Source organism: Lagopus leucura, unplaced genomic scaffold (assembly GCF_019238085.1).
Source record: "Lagopus leucura isolate 7727_CA_CO unplaced genomic scaffold, USGS_WTPT01 Super-Scaffold_1, whole genome shotgun sequence".
Lineage (NCBI taxonomy): Eukaryota > Metazoa > Chordata > Aves > Galliformes > Phasianidae > Lagopus > Lagopus leucura.
Window position 1 is genome coordinate 10,976,691 of NW_024962250.1, and position 15,164 is coordinate 10,991,854.

The 15,164-nt window shown below is 41.5% G+C and overlaps 1 protein-coding gene across 5 annotated transcripts in view; it reads right to left on the reverse strand.

Annotated features, from left to right (window-relative positions):
• The window catches only part of SUSD6 (sushi domain containing 6), a 76,589-nt gene that overhangs the window by 25,866 nt on the left and 35,559 nt on the right, over nucleotides 1-15,164 (reverse strand). The window lies entirely within an intron of this gene.

Below are 15,164 nucleotides of genomic sequence, written 5' to 3' on the forward strand. Positions count from 1 at the left end.
AACCTCCTGCTAAGCTCCCTCACACCAGACAATAGTTACTCCAGTTTCAACTGCCCACCTCCATAAAAAGAGGTGGTGTGGTTACGTGGGTTCTTGGCACACTTTTGTTGCTGTTGCAACTTTTTTTTTTTTTCCAAAGACAGTTTTTGTATCTTCCAGTTTCAATGATGTTTAGGCTAAAATATTAGTAGATACTAATACATGGACTACATTGCTACTTACTACATTTTCTCCAAGTTGTCAATCTAATCAGGACAACATTTAAATTTGGTTCCAGTAGGTGTAGAACCACCTCTGCTAGGAGAGCCAGAAGTCTTCTGAACAAAAGCCTAATTTTATGTTATAAAAATTTATTATAATAACTCACTTCTACAATATTTTGAGAACCAAAATGAAATGGGAGGACAGATTATTCTAAAATACAATTATCAGAGTATAAAGAAAAACTTTGTTTGTTTGTTTGTTTGTTTTTTTTTAAGCTCATAATTCTATAGAACAAAAATCTTTTCCACTGCTCTGGTCAACAGAGAAAAGCTCATATCTATAGACACTGATCTAGCAGACAAAAGATTTCACAATCATCTTCTGACTCACTCTGAATGGGAAACATTAAGTAAGAACAATAAAGACAGTAGGACAAATTCAGTTAATTACATTTTTTTCCCCCAAACCACACAAGAACAAAGCAGTTTCAAGAAATTCCTTACATACAAAAAAAGCTTTTAAACTGCTCCCCAGAGAAGCATACAAGAGAGGAAACTGTTTCAGCATGCCTCAGTGCCACCAGAAGTTCTGCACTGAGCACAGATTGGGAAAAATCCATGAGCACTTCCAACTTCTGCAGAGCTGGGGCTGGACCTTGGAAGAATGCCGAGAATATCCCAGGGAGACCTCAGACAAATACAGCAGGACCCAGATCTGCCTCCCACAACAGCACATGATTCACATGGTAGGAAGCAGTATCCAAATCCCAGTTCTTCACTAGCATCAGAGCTCCCATCTTACACTCCCCCAGTCTTAAAAACAAATGAACAACAAAAACCAACAAACCACTCTGTTCCCCCCTAGCCCCCGTTAGAATGTTCACGCTAACAAATCACTTCCCACACTAGCTACTGCAACATGCCCCCCTGCCATTCAGTTGTACTTCCTTGTCCCTTAAAGAACTATTCTCCATGAATTCTCTGCACCACAGTCTCCCTTCCCTGTTTAAACAGATGATTTACAAGTTAATGTATTTTTTTTTTTTCTTTCTCCCTGAAGCAGATGTTCAATTTTCTCCCTCTAGATTATAGTTTGGTGGAGTCTATAAACCAAGCTTTAGGACCAGGAAGAGTCTATTAGTAGACCACTGAGAGAAAATCCCAAGAAATAGTATATACAAGTGCTACACACACAATCAGTGCCCCTATACCACTTGTAGGGGTGTAGTATCTCTATGACAAGCTGCACTATGCTGTCTCTTCAGCTGTTCTAGAGGTCTCAGTCTACCAGAAGGTTTGGTGAAAACACCCATTGAGTGCTTACAGGTTTCTCAGTAGTGGAACAAGAGCTTCTCATGCAGCTTTGAATCCACTTAACTGTATGGTTCAACCTCTTGCCACTCTGTGAAGTTTCTCACAGAAAGGAAATGCAAGGCTCAAATAAAAGACACTAAAAATAGCAGAAATGCTGGTTCCCTGGAGACACACTCTTGGGAACACTCCTAGCTGCAATGTGCAGATTCCTTGAGAACATTTGCATAGGCGATACGGATGTCTAACTTTTGAGATCTAGTGGGAAAAGCTGCAGGAAAGGAAGTTATTTTGATGCTGATAGATTAGTGTCCAGACAGTAAAACAGAACTCCACAGGAAAAAAAAAAAAACAAAAAACAAACAACAGTCAATTTATTGGATGTCATCAATCACCGTTCTGTAACTCTTCTCTTTCACACCAACTCAGAATTTCAGAGAACAGTATATGCATTTAAACAGGAAGAATAAGTGTTCCAGAGGTCACAGTGTAAACAGGAATGAGAGACCTCCAAACCCAGACTTCATCACTTTGGTCAAATTTGCCATGAACACATGATGTCTTTAACACCCATACCTAGGAGGCCCACAGACCAACAGTAAATATAAGGAAACTGTTTCACAATTAAAAGGTAGACATTATTACACAGTCTTCCTGGTTTTGTTCATCTGTTTCCTGTCTTCTCTATACTGGGATTTGAAGTCTTTTGGAGAGAGGGTTGGGAAATAGCAATAGATAACACATTAGTAAGACAAGAGGTGCTGCAGAGTCGAGACTAGCAGGTAGCATAGAGCTGCAAAGGCAAGAGGAGTATAGAAATTCTATTGCTCTTTCTTTCAGACCTCTGGTCATTTTCCTTTCTTCCAGCTTCCTCCACTTCAGCCAGCTATATTCTGGCCATTAAAACAGAGAGCACAGGACAATACTATAAGGACACAGCTTACAATCGACAGAAGGCAGTTCAAGTTTGGGAAAAGAAGGGAGGAATGTTACAGCACCGACTTTTCAACTGGATTTCCTCTTGTAATAATTTGTGTCTTTCACCAGGATATCAATGAACTACTGAACAGCCAATCTAAACTCAGTTCCCTCTGTGCCCACTCCTCCCCAGCCACCGTTCACTGGTTAGAGTATTCAGCTGGAGTTAGACAACACATCCTCAGGCTAACATCACATTCCAGCTGTGCAAACATGAAAGAGCCTTTCAAAACCTCACAAGAGCATATTACATTAGAGACTAAGTACAAGAGGCCTTTTTCCAAAAGGATTTCAAAGGTACTGTTCCTAAAACACAAGTTCAAGTCCTAGTGCTGCCAAGAAATGGACCCATTGACAAACCTTAAAATAGCTCTCAGCTCTTAAAATGATGCTGCAATCGTGTAAAAGACCATTTTGCAGTTGAACACATTATAATGTGCCAATTTCTACCAGATGTAAAGGTGGTTTTTCAAGTAGAAGCAGGATTTAATGTCTGGAAACCAGGGGAGTTAACACACATATGACATCCTCCAGAAGCAACTCAGTCTCAGCTATTACCCTAGAGGGTAAGAAACCCCTGTCTAATCTCAGATAAACAAAGATTTCAAATCATAACTTCATCTCTTTTCTACAGAGCTCTACAGCATCTTACCATGGTCCCATCACCCAGGCCATGAGAGGTTAAGATAAAGAGGGGAACAGTTCCTGTTCTTCCACATAACTGATCTAGAAAGCAGAATGTGGTTTCACCAAATGAGCTCTTTCCTTTTCCTACCCTTTTCCCCAACACATCTCCTAGATGAAAACACTTCTTACTCTTCTCAGAAAGGCAGTCCACATTTAAGCTATTACCAGAATTGGCAGAAAAACAAATCCATCTGTTCCTCAAAAAACAAATCCATTGTTCTTCCCCACCCTCTTTTTCTTGATATCAAGCCTGAGGATGTAGCATACAAAGGCCTCCCAAGCACTAAGAAAGGTCACCTAGATTATGACAGTGGACTTTTTATTTTCTCTCCATACAGAAAGGCAGAAATTCTTACCGTTAATGAGGCAGGTGGAAGCATCTGTCTCATGTTAAACACCATGATCTACTTTTGTATCTTTGCCCCCCCCTAGCATTAGAAAATACAGCCATAAATGCAAATCACTGCAACCTAGTTACAGCACATCAAAGCTGTCCCTGTCACTCTTATTCTCGAAGTGGAAGAGACAAACAGACAGTTGACATTTACTCTTCAGCTCACTGTGTAAACAGAAACCAAGTTGCAGTATCTATTCCTCTGCTGCAGAAAAGCACTGATCGCACACTTCCCTGCAAAAACTCTGCCAGGCCTGATGTCCTTTCTGCAGCAACACCACAGGGAAGAGTGAGCTACCCAACTGTCATACTTCCTCTCAATACCTGTGGTTTTTGGAATTATCCTTCACTGTTCCTATTAAACTCTTCATCAACAATGAAAGTCTCCTGTAAGACACATTAGAATGGTGCAGAGTGGGTCATAATCGTACATCGTATTTCAGGGCGCAAACCACAGTTACAGGAATTGCTTGCATTGAAAAGCAAAAACCACAGTTAAAACTTTATGTTAACATAATTAAAGAAGTTTGAAAGTAAGAAGCTATTATCATGCGGCAGGCAGAACTATGGCATACTATTATTATGCATTCTGAAGACCACAGTTTGGAAACATCTAATCTCAGTCTAGTATAGTCACTAGCAATGGATTTCTAGACCAGACCCTGCAAAAAGCTCCCAGAAACGCAATTTTCCATAATGCACTGTTCTGAGGGGAGGCCATGTGAGCACAGCTGCAAAATTAGTACATATTAGGGAACTGGCACTCCACAGCAAAAAGGATTAAACAAATTTCATTAACAAGGTTTGTGGCAATGGGAACATAACCTGGAAATACTCTTGAGCAATCACAAGTTGCATACTGAAGTTCATGCCTAGAAGTAATATTAAGTGGCAAACACCTGCACAGACAATTATATTGCAGTCAAGGAGAATTCCAGAGCTGTAGCAGCCTACCGAGAGCGTGTTTTTATAGAATCACAGAATGACCAGGGTTAGAAGGGACCTCAAGGATCATGAATCTCCAACCCCCCTGCCACATACAGGGCCACCAACCTCCCCATTTAATACTAGGCCACAAGAATTTACAAGAGTTGCATCTAGGACATCAAGCATCTGCAATGGTTTCAGCCATGGAACATCCTCATTCAGTTAGTATCCAATGAGACTGATCAAAATATGTCACATTCCCTTCAAATCCCTTTCCAAGTTTCAGCAAAAAGGTGACCAGTAAGAAAAAAAAAAAAAAAAAAAAAAAAAAATCAAGGAAATTGTCTTGCCATTACTGCATAAACTTTATAAACATAAACATGCTTTATACAGCATATTATATTTCAATAAATGATGCCCATTTAGCTGGAAATGCACGATGAGAACTGAAGCCAACTTTCTTCAAAGGTCACCTGATTAATAAGTACACTGAGGCAGCATTTGGAAGAAGGCACAAACCCAATCCCTAAACAACCCATTGTGGCAGCGGCCCATTATTTGAGCTGTTTCAAAAAGGCAGGATAAAGCCATCTTTCCCTCACCCTCCCACTCCTTTCCCTCCTCCTCCCCTCCCCCCTCCATTTTTCCCTAGTGGGCATCTACTCCCAGACAATGGTAATCATCTCTATCAAAAGTTGACTAGCAATGTAAGAGAGCTTCATGTCTCCACTCTCCCCAGTTCCATGATGAGAACACACACTAGCAGAACTGCTTGAGCCATGAATACTAATACTAATAGCTGCAATTCTAGCTGAAATAAAAGATGCTTCTGTCATCCCAGTTCATCCAGTAGCTGGTTAAGCTATTCTCTTTAGTACCAGGCATTTATTTGATTGGCATCTTCTGAACTGGCAGTCATAGCAAGGAGGTCTTTCAGAATTCAAAGCATGCTAGCTGCATGACAGAAAGGAAGTATAACCCCTCAAGGGCACCCATTTCAAGTGGAATGTGAAGTGTCCCAGGTCTAGACAGCATTCTGAGAAACTTTTCTTTCTCATCTTGCTATTTATTACAATACAGCACTTCCACAATTTCAGTGCAGATGTAAACGTTTCTACAAATCCAATGTGTTTGGCAAATTGACATTTCAAACACTCTGAACTGTTACACCTCCATCAATTTTTCCAAGGATTTCCTTTCCAGTCAGTACAGTTGGTAAGAATAATTTAAGAGAAAAACCAGTCCCATGCTTTCACCAAACTGAATTCCATTTGATTTTATCTTCACACCTCTGGCTGCTTCATATTATTCAGTCTTTACAGGAATTATATATATAAGTCTTTTTCAGTATTGTTTTGCCTGTAAATTTAAGCAGAAAGATACCAACTCCCTCCTTCAGATTGTTAGGTAACACTGGGCAAAACTTGCAGCAGTGCTTCTATGCCCTGAGATCTCCTCTCCCAGCTGACTTCCAAAGAGCTTGTCTCATTGCTAATATTCATTTGATTATGAATGACATCGTAGCCATCCCACCATATAGCTTCCCTAATTTAAAGGAGATGCATTGCTGTTTTTCTTTTTTCTTTTTTTAAACTTAGCTGCCATATCAATTTATTAGAAAGAGTTTCAGTTGATAAACAAGTACAAAATGTAGTGGAAACTAAACTAACCTATCAAGAAGGAATTTCTGACGAAGTTTTACTGTGCAAAGATTTTTGTTCTGGCATTCTGCTCCATTCCTTTTTCCCCCAGTTCATGAACTCTTACTGCTGGTGACAATGAATCATATTAGTCTGTTTAGCCATTTTCTCTCCATATTCCTGTTTTATGCTGACAGGCACAGGAAAGTACAACTTTGTTATAAGGTTTTATTTGAAAGTCAGTATCTCAGTCGGTTCACTGCATTTAGAATTGCATCTTCCTGTCCTGGGTTCTCTCCTCCTGGTACACTGGAAGCATAGCAATTCAGTTCTCTCAACATCTACAGACACAGCACTAGTAATGTGGGATACAGCAGTTAAGTTCTTACATCTTTAATTATTTTGACTGAATTGCCTCTTCCTTTAAAATTCACAGTCTTCTTAAAAATACATTTGAGAAAACCACAGGTTCACTACTAGCTACTTCCAAGTCATTCAGTTCATTAATCCAAACAGGGAGCAAGGGAAAATAGAACTACTTTCTGCTTCATGTTCCCTCCCCCCCCCACACAACTTTTCTTTGTCCATATTTTTAATGCTCTCATCCTACTGAATATTATAAGGCAGCAAAAAGTAGAATGAGTAAGCGCTGGTTATCTTTCTCTTCCACCCTTAAAACAACAACTGTCCTGAAATTGGTGAGGGTTTTCTCATCTGCTCTAGAAACCTGCAATTTGAACAGACCCTCAGAAACCAGACTGTTAGTTGTTTCCTTCTTTCTTCCTATGTTTTTAGTTCACAGCATTTAAATTTGCAGTTTTATTTTTTCTCCAACCTGCTCCCACCATTACACTGAACGTTTGTTCATTTTTACTATCACTATCAGAAAAAGGTGTTTAGAAAAGAGAACAGACAAACTCATATATGTCCCAATCAGCCACATAAAGATACAGGGCAGCCAAGAGTAACTGTAGATTCAAAAATATGCTTCAGAATTGGTTGCAAAGTATTTCACTGAGTGACTCCACAATGAGAGAACAGCCAAATTTGCACAGCAGTCTGCTGGCACACTTGCAGAAACAGAAAAAGAAGAGGACAGCATGGAGTGACAGTAGCAATTTGCATCTCTGCCATTCTGTGCTTTCTGCCCAGCTCACATGAGCCACAGGACACTCAAAATCCTCATCTTCACTCAGTGCAATTCAGCTGAGCATCTATGATTCAAGTCACTCCAGCCTTGTTTAAGCTTATGAATAGATCTGTGCTCTACAGAAATAAGTAGATTTTTAAAGACCTGGAGATTGGTAGAGTTAAAAATATGCTCACTAAGTGCATGCATACACACCTTGTCAGCAGGCACCACGCTCCTGGAAGGCCTTCCACAGTTCCTGTTTTCACACAGAGAAATTAAATGCCTCCCCTCCTCAGCACAGTAAGTACTGTGTACTGTTTACAAAGGAAACTGTACTTTTACTCCTCCTTGATGCACTGAAGGACAGCCCAAGCCTTTTGTCTCATTCAAGAAGAGCTGAGCAGTTCCTCCACTCTGTTTGGAGCTGTTTGTCCAGGAGCATCAGCCACGATACATCATAGAAGGCCCAGTCTGTGGTTGGCCCTAACAGTGCAGCTCCCTTCAGAGCAATGGGCAGCCCTGATTCAAGCCAGCATTGCTTTGGAGAATCACTTATTGAATTAAGCCCAGTGCAAACACACTTAGTAAGAAAAGTCCTTATGGGTACAAGCAAAGACTATGCTCCTAGACACTTCAAACTATGTATATAATCATGTCTATCTACTTACAACATACCTTTGTCTGGCTGCTCAGCAGTTAAACACACTGCTAAGGACAAGGCTCCAGGCAACTATCTGCATTTACAGCCAAGTGCCCTCCAACCACACTGCCACATCATCAAGCCAAGGGGCTCCACTCCTAGATGCTGGGAGTCAGCTACTAATTTTAGGGTCCATACATGGTCAAGAAGTTGTACAAGGTACTCTTGCCTCTCTTAGTGTGCCATGAAGACAAATTCCCTTTGTTCTCTTGTCCCAGGGACCAGGAGGCTAATTTGCCTGGTCTCTTCATTTCTATATCTAGTGGAACTGGGGAGGACACAGTGACCACAATGATATTCCAATAGAGCCCAGTGTACACAAGGCCTTAATATGAACTGCAAATAACAAACAACATCAGAAAGGGGAACGTAAACTTAGCAAAAAGCTAAGATCAGTTGAATATTGAATCAAAGGGTCAGGAAGTAATTTTCTCTAAGGGAATTTTTTGGTTTTAAACAAAAAATATATGAAATTCAGTCTCACCACCCCCAGTCCTCCCCAGTTCCCCCAAGGAATTGCCCTGAAACCTGCAGGTTATGCACAGAATGCATTTTTAGTACCCCAGGAGGCCTAGAAGGCAGACAATGAATAGGATGCAGGTGCTGCCTGTTTCCACTGGTCAAAATATATGAGACAGGCTAATGTAACTACCTTAAATTATTCCTGCAAGCATAATTTAAGGATGCTTCCCTAGCATACCGCTGCAATCCCAATAGACTCTTTGTTTCAACTGTTCCACTACTAAGTTCTCAGTCGCTCTGAATTAGCAAGAAAGAAGGCTATCAACAACAAGAGCCTCGTATCTAACAATTCACATTTAGGCCAATAAATAACCAGCTTCCTTGCAACAGAAGCAATCCACTTTTAACACGGTACAGCCACCTTCACCAATCCTTCAGAACCCAGACACAGGGAAAAAAACGGAGATGGCCACAAAGCAGCTTTTCAGTTATCAGCCAGAATACCCTCTCCTAAGAAGCCGGGGGCTGTGGTAATCCCCTTTTTGAAATGCTAATGTCATTACAACCATAGCACCAGAAGACAAGCGGTGAGGCCTGGGTGACAGAGCCTCGGCTGTGCCCTTACACAGATGATTTAAACTGGGCCTTTTGTAGCTCTTCTGCCCAAAGCCCCCTGCCCGGAATCATGCTTGACAGGAGATGCAGCTGCTGTCCAACCCTGCCGACAAGCAGGGGTGGAAAGATCAACACAATGAATTCATGCGCATGGGGTGAGGGTCTGGGGCACAGCAGCAGTGCGCCAGGGCATTGTGCTCTCAAAGCCTGTAGGAGCCCAAACATAGCCTTGGGAAGGCTTGGGAAAAAAAAAAAAAAAAAGGCAAAGCTAAAGATTTCCAACCTCTCCCCTACTACCGCTGAACGACTGCATGAAAGTAAGAATCATTACAGCTGGTCCTTAGGCTCAGCAACAGCTACAACCATAGAAAAGCATGCGTGGCTAAAAGAAACTAATCAAGAAATTGATCTGTTCTCCGACCTCTGAGAAGAATCCCACCTACAGGGAAAGCTACTCCAAAGGCACAGAGAGATGTCAATTTTCCTGAAGAACCAACTGGAACTGCTTGCTGTAAGAAGAGCAGAGACCAGACTGGGCACTACAGGTTTGATTCTATACCACATGATATGTAACAAAGGATAAATGTTACTGGAGAGTTTTTCAGCATTGTTTTCAATGTATTTCATGTGTTCAGTGTATTTCACCGACTCGGGTACTACTCAGGGAATGACTAGAGAATAAAAACTTTTACAATGTTTCCATTCTAAATATTGCAGGATTTGCAAAAAATAAAAATAAAAAAATTCCTACAACTTACTCTCTACTGCCACAGGAAGAAAGGTGATGGATCCCTCCGGGAGGATGCATTTGGTTTAATCTATGCAAGCTACGAACAGTAAAGCAGCTTTGAAATCCTGCTACCAAACCCAAATCATCTTTAAATGAAAAGCACAAAAGCCTCAGTTCTCCTGGTATTCTCCCTTGGTGCTAACTAACCAAACAATGACAGAAGACCAATGACAGGAAGACCATTTCCTCCATTTAAAGCTGCTAATTAAGTTAAGAGTTCAGGGAATGGAAACAGACTTAGTGATAGATGCTTGCCTGCTGTCAGAGGATGCAGAACAGACATCCATTTTCATCCTTTCAAATTGCCCTGCAGTACTTGATGTAGCCAACCATGAAATACTCCTAACCCGACTCAGACAAGTGGCAGGTGGCCAAGAGGTACGTGGTAAAATAGTTAAGCTTTTGCTCATCTTGACTGTGGACAGAGATTGAACCTCCCTACAACACCCCTAATCAGCTGCAGATAATAAAACCTTTACAGTTTGTATCTTATGACTTAAGTCAATTATGTCCAAGAAGCACTTACAGTGAAACGTGCAGGTTGTTCTAGAGGAGTATTCCAAGGTTACTTTTGCTAGGGAAATCAAAGCCAACAACAGAGTAGAAATGTCACCATCTTTAAAACAAACACAAAACATTAAGAATATAGCCCTTTTCTTGTGCTAAAGAGAAACAAAGATGTGCTGAACCACTAGTTGCACTGCAGCACAACTCTGACGGTACCAGTCTTTTCAAGAAGTAAATGGAGTGGGAACTTGAACTACTGGAAACAAGCTACACAGCAGTCACATCCCCAGTTACTTTGAGTTTCAAGTATAGCCACTCTGATGATAAGAGTGGAACAGGCCAGAGGAAACATTAAAAGCACACTTTCCTCTTAGCCAAGGATAAATGAACATCTTTGGCATGACACAACAATTACTTTCGAAAAAGCCTCTGCAGCAGGTGATCCAGAATGAACTGGTAGCACCAGAGGTCACATTACCTACTCTGATCTAACTTCATACCATACTGAATGCCACACAGGCCCCACATGGAAAACATCACTACCAGCAGGAGCGATACTTAGTCTTGACAAAGATCCAGCACCTAGCAGTTTTAATAGGTTTAATTTGTTTACACTAAGGATACCTCTCCAGTGGGTACAGCATACAACTGTAGCATGCAAAGGAGAAGAGCAAAGCTGGTTTTATCTATAAAACTGACAACAAACCAAGAAAAGCAGAACTTTCTCAGAAAGTTAAAGACTAATTTCTCCAAACACGGCAGCAACTCCCATTTGAAATTCCTCTTTGTCTTCTATTTCACACATAGCTGCTCTACCGTCCTTCAGTTTCTATCTCCACCAGATCCCCCAGCTGTAATGTCAGAGCACCCATGGGCAGCCAGCCAGCACTTCAGCATCATCTTCATCCTGCTCCGCTCCTGCCTTGAGGAAAGCTTCCCCAAAGCTCCAGCCCCTGGAGGGCACATGCATTTTGTAAGCTTGAGTTCTTAAGCTCTGCCAGTCTCATTAGTCAGTGCTGTCGCATATAGAAAAGACTCAAAAGCTTGACGTTGTAAAGGCATATCCTTGCATTAAGACATTTGCCTAACAATTAAAAAAAAATAAACACATGCATACATTTCTACCAGAGTCCTCTCTCTCAAGGCCATGCTATTCTCAACCATTCTAATCAGCTTGCATAGCTAAAATTAAAACACTACCTCCTTCCAGGACTTACACTACTTAATCACCAAGCCACTAACTGGCTTTTTAAACCAGCAGGAACTTTTCACAACTCCACTTGAGGAAACCTTCACCTTACTGCTTTCCTGAACTCCCCTGATTCTCTCCCTCTTCTGAGGATCTTCTCCTTCATTCACCTTCAGCCTATTCTGTCACCTTCCTACAAATCTCAATCTGTTTGTAGTCCTATTCCTATGCTCAGAGCCTTTCTCCAGGGATAACTAGAATAATTTGAAGGAAAGCACTACCTAAAGCAGCAAAACTTAGCTTACTATCTCAACAGCTGATATTTCCCAGACTACACAGTCGTCTAAACAGAACACTGGTAAGATCACAAAACAGTTTTACTCTTTCTAATGATGTATCAGACATAAAACTTTCTATATACCATGCAAGTCCTTTTCTCAGGACATGGAAAGCATTCCTCCAAGCTGTATAAGCAGCAGCAGCTTCTGGCTTTCTAGTTACAACTCTGTGTACATATCAGGCCTATTGTGTTCCTTCTTTGACCTTGGGCTGAGAATTCAAGAAATCCTCCATCAGATATATACTTCTCTCTAGACAGTATTTTTCAAATTAGACATTATTCTCCTTTCACTGGCTAAGAACAAAAACACATTTCAGAAAGCAGCAGCAGCATGGCTTTCTGCTCTTCAAGAGGAGAAAGATATTCCCCTCTGAAATACACTGACTGGCTAGACAGTGAACACTGAGCACACAGGATTTAAAAACGTTATTGTCAGGCCAAGGCAGACAAGCATCCTCACAGCCTCTTCAGCACAGGAACTCCCAAAGCTCTGCTCCTCCTTCCTTCATAAGAAGATCCATACCAGACTGGGACAGAATGCTCATTTTATTCTTTAGTAGCTTAAGGAACAAACCCCTCTAGCCCAATCTACCTGGCACGTCACACAACTCATCTAAACAGTCCTATATCTAAGGTAGTTTTTCAAATCCCTTGGAAGATTTCTCATCTGGAAGCCATTTGCCAGTTCAACACAACACTCCGCAAAAGCAGAGACTCACCTCAGGGAAATTCCTACTTGCAGAGGAAGAGTAACACTCTCCACAGACTTTCTTCTTTAAAAGGAAAATGCTTTTTTAGATGCAGATCAACACACACAGATAAGCATGTACAAATTCTTGAGACAAAGTCACAGTCCAGTCACCAGGTTCCAATTGCTCTAATGACAGTACGAACACGTTTGAGCTCGCTGTTCAAGTAAATGCCTTTCAGCATCCTATCCTCATTCTCGACTCTCAGCAGCTTGTTACCAGCAGTTTCTTAGTAATCCTCAACAAAGCACAGATTGCTTGGTTTAACACAGGGCCTGGGCAGATTCAGCTACAAAAGCTGAAGACTGCCTATAGCTACTCATGTTGCCCTAGTACCAGGGGATTAAGTACACCGTTAGTAAGTCTGCAGATGACACCAACCTGCCTGGAGGTAGGAAGGTCCTACAGATGGGTCTGGACAGGCTGCATCACTTGACTGAGGTCAATGAGATGAAATTCAACAAGATCACGTGTCAAGTTCTGCACTTTGGCCATAACCCCAGGCAACACTACAGGTTTGGGGCAGAGTGGCTGGAAGACTGTGTGGAAGAAATGGACCACAGCGTGTTGGTCAACACCTGGCTAAACATGAGCCAGGAGTATGCCCAGGTGATCAAAAAGGCCAATGGCATCCCAGCTTGTATAAGAAATAGTACTGCCAGCAGGAGCAGGGAGGTGATCATCCCTCTGTACTCAGCACTGGTGAAGTCACACTTCGAGTGCGGTGTTCTGTTCTTGTCTCACTACAAGAAAGACACTGAGACCCTGGAGTGTGTCCAGAGAAAGACAGTGAAGCTGGTGTGGGGTCTGGAGCACAGGTCTTATGAGGAGCAGCTGAGTGAACTGGGATTGTTCAGTCAAGAGAACAGGCTTAAGTGGCACTTCATTGCTCTCTCCAACAACCTGAAAGGAAGTTGTGGCAAGATGAGTGTTGGCTTCTTCTCCCACGTAACAACAGTAGAACAAGAGGGGAATGCCCTCAAGTTGTCTCAGGGAAGATTCAGGTTTGATGTCAGGAAAAAATTTCTTCTCAGACTGATCAGGTGCTGGCACAGGCTGCCCAGGGAGGTGGTTGAGTCACCATCCCTGGAGACATTCAAGAAGCATTTAGACGCTGTACTAAAGGACATGATTTAGTGGCAAATACTGGCAATAGGTGGATGGTTGGACTGGATAATCTTGGAGGTCTTTCCAACCTTCGTGATTCTATGATTCTACTTGTATTCGCCTCATCACCCATGTTAAGTACGCCATGGACATCACAGATTTGTATACTGCACACCAGCTATTTCAGCAGTAACTGCAGTAACAGTCCAGGCTGAAGTTTGCTACAGTTTCAGAGTAAATTTACTTTTTGTTCTGTCATCATGCAGCAGGGTCAGTAATAGGTGGCAACAAAAACAGGAGGTGGTAACTGCTTGTGCTGCTACAGTTATAAATATAAGGGCCTGGAAAAGCAATGGCAAGAACAAATCGTACAGATGAAAGGGAGTAACACCAACAAGTAGGGAAAAGCATTCAACATATCTGGAAAAAAAAAAAATGCTTTCACTACCACTGTAAGTAGGCGTAGAAATAACAAAAGAAATGTCAAATGGCACAAAGTAATTAATCACAAGCAAACTTTTCTGTCCTGCTGTCAGGACATTTCCATGAGACTAGAAACAAAATCAAACTCTTCCCAAAAGATAGACTCAAGTACAGAAAGAAGTAATACTGACAGGAGGCAGCTGCATTAGAAGACAAACCACCCGTATCTTTAGTGTAGCAGGCACCAGACATCAGGGGACTCCAACATCTGGACTAAAGTTGCAAGTATTTTCTTTTGAAGAACGAAGCTCCCTTCCAGCTTTCTTTCTACAACGAAGCTCCTATCAGTTTCCACCTTTTTCACAATAGCCCAAGAAACTGAATTAGCTGGACCAGGCAGTTCTTGAGCTATTTCCTAAATTAGCTTGTTTTCTTGCTAGAAACCATGGCCAAGAACTGATGGCACATTCACACTAGGCTTGTGTTATATCAGCCTTGCCAAGAGTAAAATTCAGACCGATTAAAAATTCAGGATTCACAGAGCATTCCATCTGCTCTCCTCCTCCCTCCATCTGAAGATCAAAATTTGGTAGGCTGTATGATTACCCTTCCTCACCTTCAAATACTTAATTATGAATCCATTCCCAGACCTTGTTCCTGTCTTCCCTTTTCTTGAAGAAAATTGGAAGACTCAAATTAGGATGATCACATTTTGGACTTCAACAAATACCTACACATTTCTTTAAAATATATTTAGAACTAATCAAGACAGCCAAGTATGCTTCCCACTTCCTCCTAAAATTACATACCTCTGTAACACATACAGGAAAAGCTTCAGACTTTTTCCGAGCACAGGAAATGAAAAGCTGAATATTCAATACAATGTATCCAGAATCACATTCTGCGATGAGATATTCACTTTTCTTGATTAAAGGAAACAAAAGGGTTTTTCACCTCAGCTTGCCCTCTCCATCCTTCCAATCCTCTCCCTTTCAGAACTCTCACAACTA